The following is a 13,246-nucleotide window of genomic DNA, read 5'->3' on the forward strand; positions in this document are numbered from 1 at the left end:
ACAATTTTTTTCCTCCTAGCCACCTGCCTTCTCATCTCCCTCTAAAAACAGCTGAGGACTCCAGGATGACAACAACCTAGATGCTGCCCCAGCCACACTTCTCACTGAGGTGAGTGCACCAACTCCCAGCTCTCCCCTCTCCCATATGGCCCCATGCTCGCAGGAAGTAGCCAGATTTGAGTCGACGCCCCTATATCCAAGGACTCTGCAATGTTTGGTCAAAAGTGAGACCCCAGCCTTCTAACACCCCTATATCCAAAGAGTCTGGAATATAATATTGAGTTAGAAGTGTCACCCCAGCTCCTGGTCTGGTAATTACCAAGCACTTTGACCTCCAATTCTCAGCCTGCCAAGTGCCTGGACTCCAATTCCCAGCCTGCCGAGCACTGACTCCTCCCTGGGGAGGGTCAGGACCACTCCCACAGGGTATTTAGGCTCACACTGGAAAAAGGAACGCTTGGTTTTGAAAGACCCCCAGTGCTAGGGAGACTTTCACTCAAGTCTCGGGATAACACGACCCCCCCAGTAACTCACGAGAGACCGTCCTTGCTGCAATCACACGAGGCTTTAATGATGAGATGGGATGGGAACCAGTGCACTGGGGCCGAGACTCACAACCCACACAGGGGAAGAGTTCGACCCTGAGTGACCGGGAGAACCGATTTTTAAGGGAAGAAACCACAGCCCAGTGATCTGGAATTGACAGGGAGTGTGTCACAGAAAATTCTGAAAATACCAGTGAAGATCACAAGGGGGCAACCCCCTGCCTCTCAGGACCACTCCCAAGGTCATAATCAGCTAGTTCCTAAAACACAGTACAACTACGATCACAAGGGGGAAACTCCCTGCTTCTCAAGATTATTCTCAAGATCACAATCTAACTTTATCTTCAGCTAGTTCCTGAAACACAGTCACTAACCGGCTAATCCTAGATTTTTGATTCTTCTCTTCCTGCTTGGATTTTTGGCTATTTTCTTCCTGCTGGGGAGGTCTGGATTTATCCAAGTCTTTCAGTTTCAGGTTTTGTGTGTGCTCTCCCTCTGTCTTCCCCTGCTATGCTCCCAGCCACCCAAGAGCACAGCATTCATTAAACATGGGCATTTTTGATTCAGTTTAATTTGGTTTGATTGGAGTCTTTCTCACTGGTGGAGAGGCTCGGTTAGGAAATATTCATAATACTGCCTTTTACCTTGGGAGAAGCACACTTAAATCTTTGCTGTTACTTCCCCATCGATGGCTAGGGACGGATCAGTTCATGCTGACTTCCACCTTCTTCACACTATCCACACTCGCTGGTGGTCATGCAGCTCGACCACGCCTCCTCAACAGCTTCTGTCTGTAGCATTCTCCAGCCGCTGGCTGAGCCTGGAGTCCTCTCCATGCTCTCCCATTTCTTCCCTTTTGAGCCTCTACTCAAGACCACTTATAAATTACTGCCTCCTCTCCCTATGCTGAGGCGTCGGGGCACAAAACAGATGTGAACCCCGTTCCACCTTGTCTGGAGGTTAGAGAGTTTGAGCTTATTTTTGCCCTCTCAAAGTTGTTAACAACAGACGCCTACAAAGGAGAGATTCTGGCCTAGGGTGTGGTTAATTAGCATTTAGAGTGTTGAAGTAGATCTGCTCCACCTGGACCAAAGGTCAGAGAATTCGAGTCTATTCCTTGTATCATGGTAATGAAGTCTGTTGACACCCCCCACCCCCAGTGAAGTATATAAGCATGTGAAAATTTGTGAATACTGAATGTCCCCCCTGATGCTGTCCCATGTTTCTGTCTCTTATCTGTTTCTTTTGCCTAATAATTCTAATCCTCACACTCCTACCCTGGAACATACAAGTTTTAGCAAAGCTGGTTTTCAACACAGAGTGTTGGCTTGGGGTTCTGAAAATCTCATGGCAAGTGTGGTATCAACAGCACACCACAAAGGATGTGTGAACAGGATTCATTGTTACCCAGGGCTGGGTGGGGAAGGGGCAGAGGTGGGAGGAAAAAGAAGAGGGAGAAACAGCTGGATTTAGCCAGGGATTTTGGTGTAAATGTCCCTTTGCAGGAAAAACCAAGGCATGTCTAGAGGGAGGCTTTGGAAACCAGAAACTGGCTGTAGGTATCATCAATGAAGGCAAACACAGCTATTCTTTATGGATTTACTGCCCTACTGAGGGGGGAGCCCCCACTGTGTGCTGTCATTACCATTAATGAATAAAGAAACTGCCTTGGTCTGTTGTTAGGGCAGAACTTAGGTAGGCAGGGAAGTCAGAACTGAATGCTGGGAGAAAGAAAGGCAGAGCCAGAGAGACACCATGGAGCTGCCAGAGTCAGACAAGCTGAATCTTTGCCCATAAGCCACTGGCACGTGGTGATACACAGATTACTAGAAATGGGTTAAATTAAGATGTAAGAGTTAGCCAATAAGAAGTTAGAGCTAATGGGCCAAGCAATGTTTTAATTAATACAATTTCTGTGTGATTATTTTGATTCTGGGCAGCTGGGACAAACAAGTGGCCTCTTCTGCAACAATTGGTGCACCAACGTGGGTAACTATATCCACATAAAAACCCGAGAAAGTTTAAAAATTAACTCTAGACACAAAAGAACAGAGGGAAGCATGGTTTGCTAGTGGCATTTTCTTGGGTGGGCTCTGTTTGCTAGAAGCAAGCGGAGGCATAGCTCCTTTAAGAGATTTTCCTGATTCAGTCATAGCAGGAAAAAAACCATGGCCTTTTAAAATGTAAGGCTCTGGCTGTCTAAATCATAGCATGGAGAAGGAAAGAGGGTTGCACAGACAATTGTTGATTGTACTTCATGGACTAGGTGGGATATACTTCAAGCCAGCGGACTGCCTTTAAGTGATGAGAAAACCTTCCTGTGGCATTGTATGGCCAGCTCACATCTGTTCACTCAAAGCTCCTGAAGCAGTTGTGCCCTAGCTTGTAGGGGAAGACTTCTAAGGACTCTACTACACCAACTCTAAGAGATAGATGCCCATATAGGAAAGGATTGTTAAGGCAGAGGATTCATTTTTGTTTAGTCTCTAGAGAGTTAGACAGCTGACTTCAGGTGATAGGGTTGCCTTTGTCCTCTCATTGGACAGCTTCAGCGTGCTCTCCCTCTGTCAACACTAGGACACCATTACAGAAGTTTTGTGACTTCCCCACACGGGCAGTAACTTTGTCCTTCCTCTCTGACTTTTCCTATCACTATTAGCAGATAATTGCTTATAGATACAGAGGTTCCTGTGCTTATCTTTAAAGGCAGATATGAAGGGGAAGTTGGAGAATCAAGGTATTCACCAGTCAGGTTTGGAGAAAAAGGAGGCTGGGGAGGAATAGATAAGAGGACAAAAGCCCAGGCAAATTAACCACCAGAGCCTGCTCTGGGTAAGAGATAATCCTTCCTGGTGGAATTTTTCAGATTGCTTTTTAGCTCACTTTCTATCAAGTCCTCTTGATGATTTGTAAACAGAGTCTTGAGGATCCCAAGGCTGGGCTCCAGCAAAGCCAGCAGCCAGTAATGACCTTGAACTCCCGACCCTGCCTCCATCTCCCCTCTACACTTTGCACAACACTAGGGTTCAAAGTCAGGACTTCGTGCATGCTAGGTGGGAGGATGAAGAAGATTAGGTAAAGTTTGGCCAGTATTCCATGCTTTTAGACTCATGACTAACAAGGCTCAAAATTAGAGGACACTAAAGCCTGAAAGCAGGTGCTACAGCCAGTTTGTCATGAGTGCAGAGCTAAGCAACTCGTCTGAGTCCTGGTAAATATTCAGCGAATATTACTAAAGAATAAATAGCTGAACGAGACAGAGTGCCCCCATCCTCTGTATCCACATGTTTTCTGTTGTAGTCCACACATACACGTTAATAGATAGGCATTTCTTTTCTATAAGACAAGAGCATTGAACCAAGCATAAGATAAGGCCCTCAGCCCATCTACAGCTTGAGTTGTGAATATTATTAACTAAGATGAGCTGTGTGCAGTGAGCACTGGGTATTGTAGGCGAGAGGGTGTGAGACAGGGTAATAGGGGTCCATAAAAATTCAATCTATAAAAAAAGTAGTTGTTCCATCCTAAGAGAAACCGAGACCTAAATTTACCCGAACACAATCCTGTGAGATCTTAAAGATACCCAGTAACTTGAATAATTGCTGCTGGGGCAGGACTGGACTGGACCAAAATAGCAGAAGAGAAAAAATGGAAGAGGCAGTGGCATAACTCCACTAAGGAGAGAGTTTTGGCAAGAACAAGTTGCTGGTAAAACAACCAAAGCGCTCATTTTGGTGGAGGGAAATTAACACCTTCAAACCACCAGAGATTCCCGTAGGTTTTCTTGACTATATTGTCATGCATTGCTGGCATAACTACGTAAGTAGTTGTAAGTGTATTGGAGCCAGACATGATTTAACGGTCTTCCTAATTTCCAAACATCCTGACCTCAATACACCTGAGTTTGTGCTGACTTTTGTGGAACGTGTCCTCTCGGTGACCTGTGATGAACTGTGCACCATTAAGAAAGACGACCTAAAATGCAAGGCATTTCCACAGTGACTGTGTCTGGTCCCTTGGCTCCCTGAGCAGCTTTGCCACCTGCGCTCATCCTGTTTTTCTCCAGTGAAGTTGCTGGCCTAACAGAGGTTCTATTGAGGATAAGGAGATAATTATTCCAGCAATTCCTTGCCTACCCTTTCCATCTTCAGGATGCTGTTCTGCTGTATAGGGATCATCTCTGGAGTATTCTTGGTGAGGGATGAGGACTGCATTTATCTGTGGGTGTGGGGACAAATATTTAGAATGTAGTTAGGGATTATGCTGGTTTAGTAAGGCAGTGCTTGTGGATTCTCCTCCGAGACTCATGACGTCGACAGGCCTGGGTAGCTGGCTAGGTCTCCAGTAAAAGCGTGATTTTCCTCTTGGTGAGCAAGTCTTATCCAATTAGAGATAGTGGTTTCCACTAATTTGCCACGACTATACCATTAGGGTTAGTGTGCCATGCTGGTCATCGATATGGGTCCTAGGCACCACAGATGGGTAAGGATGTGGGTTGCTTCCCTCCTTTGGAAGCTTGCATGGTGTCTTCTGGTACCACGTCAGCTGATTCTCAGAGAGGAGGCTTTCAGGTCAGATCCAGCTCACTGAGATTGTGTCTCCTAGGAACGTCAGAAGCTTACAGTTGTAAATTCTCACCAATACGACTCTACCCTCTACACATGAGCTGAGCAATGAGTACATCTGTAGATATGCTAACATGATCAGCGGTAGCTCATGACGCCTCAAAATAACCACTGGCAACCAGGGAATGCTGAGGAAGGAGAAACACTCTTCCCCAGGGAAGTTCACAAGAACTGGTTACACAATACCAAATGGTCAACCCTGTAAACATACATACAAGTAACATTATGTAGACCGAGCAGATTGTATTTACATATTTAGGGGTGTGTGTGTGTGTGTGTATTATGTGTATACATAACAACAGTTAATGAAAAAAGAGGCCATAAATTTGAAAGATAACAAGGAGTGGTATGTGGGAGGGTTTACAAGGAGGAAATGGAAGGAGGAAATGATTTCTCAAAATTATTATAGTAATATATAAAATGTAAAACAATTTATATGAAAAATACGTAAAATATAATCTCAAAAGTGAAACATAATAATAATTAATAACTTAATAAAACTTGTTTCTGAAACAACAATAGCAAAAAAAATAATATCAAGCAGTATTAAGCCCAAAAGTCATAAGGGACACATTGTATCAACTGCAGCTTGAGGATACTTTTGTTCTACTTAGAGGTTAAGGGTGCCACATCCAATAAAACTCCCTAACCCTCAAATGAAACTGCACCCCTATGAACCCCATGCTGGCAATTAGGGCAAGACTAGTCTGCTAATTATTTACTTAGTTACACTGTTGGCTACACGAAGAAATATGTTGCACCCTTTGCTCTGGGTCAGGTGCAGACTTAGAACCATCCTGGCAGGGATGCGGATGTCCTGAACAGACCCTGGTGCCCCACCCCTTGGCCATCAGACCATTCAAACAATGGTCTCCATGAAATTGGAATTTCCCTAGGAATCTCACGCTGGGTGAAGGAAAAGGCTGAAGCCTGGCGCCAGCCAGAAGAGGAACTTGCCTCCCAAGGAAAGACTCCACACAATTCTTACAACTTGTCTGGCTGTCGCCTTACAGGAGACACTGGAGCTGGGACAGTGAGGATGGGTGGACCACACCTTGTTGGCGCTTTCTGACCTATGCTTCCTTTCTCCCATTTTAAACCTAAATGTCAAGCCAGGGACTTGGGGACATTTCTTGACCTCTCTCTTCTCTGCTTTTTCTCACTTCTCTGCCTTTTCACTATGGTCTCTTTGCTGGGCATATTGAAGACGGTTGGCCAAGCATCCCTGAGGGCCTGTGCTCTCCCCCTCTGAAGGTTGACAACTCCAGGGACAGAGTGAAGTGGGGGCAAGTATGTGGAAATGGCCTCATCTGAAATCAACTCTAACTTCATGTCATTTACCTGTGCCACAGAATGGTCTTGATGATTTAACTGCCAAAAAACCATAAGAACCATTTCTGGTTTGTAAAACATACAGAGTAAGGAACCAAATGTCCTCCCCAAACTGTTGTTGGCTTAGTCCTTGAGTTCTGAGCAGATGATCGGGAGGGTCCAGAGCTGCGTGGACCTCTTTTGAGAACTGTCTCCACCGCAATGTTCTGCAGTCACAGGCTACACTCCTGCCTGCAACCCATCGCCAGTTATGGATAATAGGGAAAGGGAGGGGAAAGACTCAAAAACCATCGCTTAAATGCCCCCACCACATCAATCTGGTAGATTTACATCTCAGATGAGGCCCAGAAGATGAAAACATGAACGCGAGAAACAAAAGACCCTGCGCCATCCTTAAGTCCCTCACCTATAAACGTCAACAGACCGAATGAACTTCAGTAAGGTCTGGCAGAGCCTCACCAGGAAAGCCGATGCTGAAAGGAAGACGCACTAGAGAGTGGAGAGCATCTAACAGTTAACAGAGTGGTGGATGTTAAAGACTAATCTGTTAATATAGGACAGAGCTTCCCACAGGATTTCCCACACAGCGATTTCTCAGATGCTGACTCTGTTAGATGTTCTACCAGAAGCATTTGAAGGTCATAGGTTTAGGAAATATCACAGGAGACCTGCTTCACCTTTGATGATTTTCAATCTTCATTAGGATATTGTGGGCTCTGGGAAATCTTGTAGCAAAACCACTTAAGTGGGATAAATCAAGTATTTTTTTTCAGAGTTATCTCACCCGAAAGCTCCCCTCCCATTTTCTTGCACTTAACTGCTAATGTTCCAAGAATCTGTTGTTCCACAGATAGCAGTCTGGGCAGCACTTCTGTTGAGAGGAAGGAGTGAAGGGTTCTAAGTGAGGGAGTGAACTGTGTTTTAGAACAAACCCTTTGATGAAGCTCAGTTCTCTCTTCCCTACTTTTTGCCATTTTAGGAAATTATAACACATTCCCATCTAAGCTCAAGCCAGAAAAACAGGAGCTATATCTGTCATGGTGATAACCTTTAAAAATTATAGCATGCAAGTGTGGATTTAGAAATAATTTAAACAGCAGAAGAGCCTGAAATGCAAACTTGCCCCCTTTCTTTCTTAGACCCTTATCTGCCCAGCCAGTACCCTTTTCAGAGAGCTGGCATCATTGGTTCTGCTTTGTTTTCTGTTCTTGTAGGCACTGGAAATGCAGTGGCAGCAACCCCACTGCTTTGAATTGAAGCACTCAGCAGGACTGGAAACAAGATTCAGTAGAGGAGCAGGCACTGCTGTCGCTGAGTTTGATTCTCAGCCCCCACACAGGGCAACTCACAACCACCAGATCTAGGGTGTTTCTGATGCTGCTGGCTTCCACTGGCACTCATATACATACCTGAACATACGTAGATACACACACATACACAACATTAAAAATAAAAATACGTAAATGAAATCTTTAACACATATGGAAGAGTTAACATCAAACTTCTACCCTTATTCCCCGCTTCCCCCCCCCCGCCCCCGCCGCCATCTAGTCTTGCAAATGGAGCTTGAGGCTCAAGTCCTTGCTCTCCCTGCCTCTCCCTCACAGCACTCTTGTCCTGAACAGTCCTTGATTCTAATCCTTATTTCCTCCAGGTACTTCTCCTATTCGACTTTATATAGATTTACTTTCTTAAGCAGAGTCTGTGGCTGGGAAGCTTTCAGTGGTCCCCACCAAACCAGACTCAAAGCTTCAGGAAGCTCTGTGGAAGAAACTTAAAAGTCCCACATAAGAGACAAGTTGTCTAGGGAAGAGTTTCCTCAGTTCCTCCTTAGCAGACAGGAGAGTTACAATGGACAACTTGGGGAGGGCAAAACCGGCTTGAACTGATGGCTAGCTCTTAGATAATTAAATGATCCAGCAAACACACTAAAGAAAAATGTGGTACATTTACACAATGGAGTACTATACAACAGTGAAAAATAATGACATCTTGAAATTTGCAGGCAAATGGATGGATCTAGAAAACATCATATTGAGTGAGGTAACCCAGATGCAGAAAGACAAATATTGTATGTACTCACACATAAGTGGCTTTTAGACATAAAGCAAAGAAAAAGCAGCCTACAGTTCACAATCCCAGAGAACCTAGACACCAAAGAGGATCCTAAGAGAGATGGACATGGATCTACAATAGGAAGGAGAAAAAGACAAGATCCTCTGAGTAAATTGGGAGTGTGGGGGTCACAAGAGAGGGTAGAAGGGGACGGGGGGAAGAAGAGAGGGGAGTGGAGAAAAATGTATAGCTCAATAAAAAATAAAAAACTAAAGAAACTGTTACCAGTCTCTGCTCTGTCTGAGGATGGCTCAAGTATTAGTTCATCTTAGCAAGTGTGTTCCAAGAAGTTACCCTTACATTCAGCTGGCAATTCCAGGCTTGCACATATAATATTTAGTCAATATTTAAAATATCAAGCCCTACTACTCAGCTACTAAAATATAAGAGGTCTAAAGGTTGCAAAATCCCCTAAAAAAGCTTGATCAATATTCCTACTTAAAAAAATGTAGTGAACAGTTCCCATTCATACTGTATTTACTAACGTGAGGTTAATAAAGGCTCAAGGTTGATGGGCCTGTCTGCAACTATTATCTCTTTCCCTTCAATCAAGTCAGGTTCTTAGCCAGCCAGGTTGGTCCAGATCTTTGTGTGTAGCTGAGGATTAACTTTAAACCACTGCCTCCACCTCCTGAGCACTGGGGTGACTGGCATGTGCCACCATGCATGGCTTAATTATCTCTCTCTTTTTTTTTTTTTTGTCCAGAGATAATACAAGTACCTTTAAGATAAATAATTTGTCATACTCATGCCAGGAAAAAGAAAAAAGGAGATAAAAGAGAAGCTTAATGATGTAATGAAAGGCACCTAAGGACACAGTTAAATTCGAAGTCTGTGGTGGGAAATGTTAAACCTGAGAATTGTGAGGAGAAAGACCAGTTCCACAACGACCTAGCTGAAGCAAGCTTTATTTGGTACTGGTCAGAATGGTCTATACCTGGGATTCCTAAAGAAATAGCCCCAAATTTAGGTCAGTCAGGCGCTCATAAAGGTGAACCCCCACTTTTTACTTCCTGCCTTTGTCCAATGGGGAAGGGGTTAGCATACACCTTGACATACTTCCTGTCTACACATTTTCTACCTAAGCGTGGTCAAGCACTTCCTATGCAGTTGGGGCAGACAACCTTGGTACTGAATGAAAACACGTGACTTGTGATTTCACAAGCACCAAAGATCCCAACGTCCCAGAACGTTTCCTGTCCTTGGGCAAGTGGGGCCTACGGGTTAACGTTAGCCCTTACAGGAAACTCACTTGAACTAGGGTTGCTGAGAAGACATACCCAGTGAGCTCTAGAAAGGAGCTGTTGAGCTGGGATCAATGAAAACCCAGTGCAAAATGAAGACGGGAAGCCTCTTGTTAAGACAGTAGTGACAGCTCCAAGGTTAAGCCAAGCAGCCTTCTAGATGTGGGGCTCAGCTCAACTCTTGAGTCCGAATTCCACAAAACTGGTCCCATGAAGAGTGTCTGGATATATGTAATACGGACGTTTGGGCTTCACCTTTTCTCACCTTGGGCTGTGACCTCCTAAAAGTGTGTTTCGTTTTGTATTTTATAACATTTTATTAGATACCCGGAGTGGTCTGTGAACAAAACAAAACTTGAAGACTGTGTCCTTGCCATTAGCGAACACAGAGCCTGCAGCATCGACGTGCTGGCAGGAGCAAGCAGGCTGGCCGGCTCTGGTGTGATCCTCTGAGACGGCATTTGTGAAACCCTTTGGAGCTGGAGACGGAGTTCAGCTGGAAGAGAGGGCCTGCCTCGTACACGGATGCCCTGAATTCACCCTTAGCACTGCATAAGCTGGGCGTGTGTTACATGCCTATAATTTCAACACTCCGGATGTAGAAGCAAGACGGTTATATATTCAAAGTCATTTTCAGCTACAGAGCAAGTTCAATGCCAGTCTGGGCTACACAAGACCCTACCAAAAATGAACGAAGGAATGAATAAATTGAAACAATAAATTCTTATGACTGACCAAACATTACCAGAAGGAAGTGCAATATGGATCTTCAAGAGAAGCAAAATGATGATTTTGATCAGGGTACCTGTATTCTTTTTTTAACACTTTAATTTTATTTATTTAATTTTACTTATATTGTATGTATAAGTATTCTTGCCTGCCTGCATAGGTGTATGCTGCAATAAAGTCAGGAGTTCAGGTAGGCCAGAAGAGGGCGTCTGATACCCCACAACTGGAGTAATAGATGGTTGTCAGCTACCATGTGCATGCTGGGAACTGCAAGTTCAGGTCGTCTGCAAGAGCAGTGTGCTGATTTGGGTAAGAATGACTGCCGTAGGCTCGTATTTGAATCCTTGAATCCTTAGGGAGTGGCATCAGGAGGTGCAGCCTTGCTGGAAGAAGTGTGTCACCAATTGTGGGCTTTGGGGTTTCAAATGCTCAAGCCAGGCCAGTGTCTCTCTTTCTGTTGTCCACTGATCCAGATGTAGAACTCTTGACTGCCTCTGCCTCTCCAGCACCACGTCTGCCTGCACGCTGCCCTGCTTTCTGCCACAACGATAATGGGCTAAAGCTCCGAACCTGTACGCCAGCCTCAATGAAATGTTCTCCTTTCCTAAGAGTTGGTGTGGTCATGGTGTCTCTTCACAGCAACAGAAACCCTGACTAGGCAAGCAGCAAGTTCCCTTAAGCGCTCGACCATCTCTGCAGTCCCCAAGAAGTCTATATTCTTGATAAACCTCAAAGTGATGCCCACAGATGAGCTGTGGACGTCTCAGCCCTCTGAAACAGCCTCTCTTCAACAGCTGTGTCACATTTTGGTTCTTTGGGGAGTTTATCATCTCTCACGCTTCCCTAGTCCTGTTGATACTGACCAGTTCACGGTGAGCTGCCTGTACCTACCTGACAGACTATTGCAGCCCAACGTTAGCATTTGCAGTGAGGAGGGAATCTCTCAAGACAGGCATGGAAGAGGCCCTTAGAAATTAGGCAAACAACGGGAGGGTAAAGTAAAGACACGGGCTCTCAGAAACAAGATGAATGAAATCACTGTCCTTGAAGTCTGGTGAGGAGAAAACTCTTGGCCATCTCTAGACAGCCCAGCTCCCTCAGATGTGAAGTTTGCTGAGATTGACGACCTGTACAAATTGTTAGTTGCCTTAAATTTTATCTAATTTCTTTGCCCTACTTTATGCCTTAGAGGAACTGTGGCCCCACGTCAAATATCCAGCTCAGATAAATGGAGATGCAGAGACAAGGTGTGGAACTAACTGCGGGCTGTCTCACATTTCCATGTTCAATGTCAAACTCTGGGTGTAGCCTTAAACAAGCAGGAACACACAATTCTCCTGAGTTCCCTGCTCCCTTGCTCACACACAATGGAGACTCAACAAGATTTAAAGGGAAGCCAGAGTCTCGCAGATAAAGATATAATCATGGTCTCAACACTTGGTAAATAATGTATAAAGGACAAGAAATGTTCATAATCTTACCCTGTAAGGAGACAGGAAGGAGACCGGGGTCAGGAGCCTGGCAGTTCTGTAGAAGGCATTCCTAGGTTGGGCTTGAATTTTTCCCACTGCAATTGCCTGGAGGTGCTGTCACCCGCTGGAGCCTTCCTTAAGCTACCTGTCCTAGCTGGAGGCCCTGGCATCTGCCCCCTTGTTCTCTTCAGGATGCCCAAGTCACCCCAGGGAAAAACTTCTGACCAGGTACAAACCCTACTTGGCCACCCAAGCCCTTTTCAGCCTGGAGTGCTTGACCCTGAAGAGTCTCTGAGTGGGAGGGTCTCAATGTTTACAGCCTCGGGTGGGGCGAGTGAGGACAAGAAAGGGGACCGTAGCACACGTGGCCTGGAAATTCAACAGTACCTGGACCAGAAAGACTTGGGTGGGACCAGTCAGATGCCTCTGTCCCTTAGAGAGGACCCCATGTTCACCTTGATCAGCCCTTCCCCGTTCTCCACTGCCTGCTCGTCTCACCTAGAAGGACTCAAGAGATGCCCTGCGCCTACAGGACCCGGAAGGATGGTGAGCGACCAGGGATCCAGCAGGGCCACCGCTTCTCGGTTGGCACCCGCCTACTGTGCAGCCACAGTCCTCAAGTTCCCCAGCCCAGCCTCCTAGCCTCCCTGCCCGCTTCTGGGTACCTGCTGCTTCAGTGACGGTGGCTCGCCGGGCGGCTGGCGGTCAGGGTCCTCCCAGGGATGCTGGAGGCTCTCAAGCTGTTCTGAACCGCGCCGCTGCTCTCGGGGCTCCCAAACGTGACTCTATATATCCGGCTCAGAGACTGGGTGTGGGGCAGGAGGAGCGCACCCTCCCTCCGACCTTCCTGGTCGCCGCTGGGCGCCCAGCAGCGGCCTCTGCCCAGGGCAGGAGCAGTGCAGGGGCCTCGGGCGCGCAGGCCCTGAAGATGGCATCGCCTGGGCTTCGGGTGGTTCCCCCTTGGTTGCATCGTTGGGTGAGGGGAAAGTTAGCTGGGAGGGCGCCCCTGTCTGGAAAAGCTGAGGAAGGAGGGAGGGGAAGCGAGAGAAAGAGTCTGATTTGATTCATTGCAGGAACAATCACTCCCCGTTGCACTGGCAAAAAGCGCTCCAGATCCCATTTATCTGGCTCTTCCGCACAGCACTCCAGGTGGAAGGAGGCTACGGAGAAGCACTGCGGGGATC

General features: G+C 46.1%; 1 protein-coding gene across 2 annotated transcripts in view; it reads right to left on the minus strand.

The window, feature by feature from the left end:
• Window positions 1-13,031, minus strand: part of Far2 (fatty acyl-CoA reductase 2) — a 117,580-nt gene extending 104,549 nt beyond the window's left edge. Inside the window, exon 1 of one of the 2 annotated variants that reach the window (XM_057793003.1) lies at window positions 12,728-13,031. The gene's annotated coding sequence lies outside the window, so the exon portion shown is untranslated. Of the gene's footprint in view, window positions 1-12,071; window positions 12,166-12,727 lie in introns of those variants that run through there. The other variant, XM_057793007.1, reaches the window with a different exon arrangement.
• Window positions 13,032-13,246: the final 215 nt, after the last annotated feature.

This window comes from Chionomys nivalis, chromosome 1, assembly GCF_950005125.1.
Source record: "Chionomys nivalis chromosome 1, mChiNiv1.1, whole genome shotgun sequence".
Taxonomy (NCBI): domain Eukaryota; kingdom Metazoa; phylum Chordata; class Mammalia; order Rodentia; family Cricetidae; genus Chionomys; species Chionomys nivalis.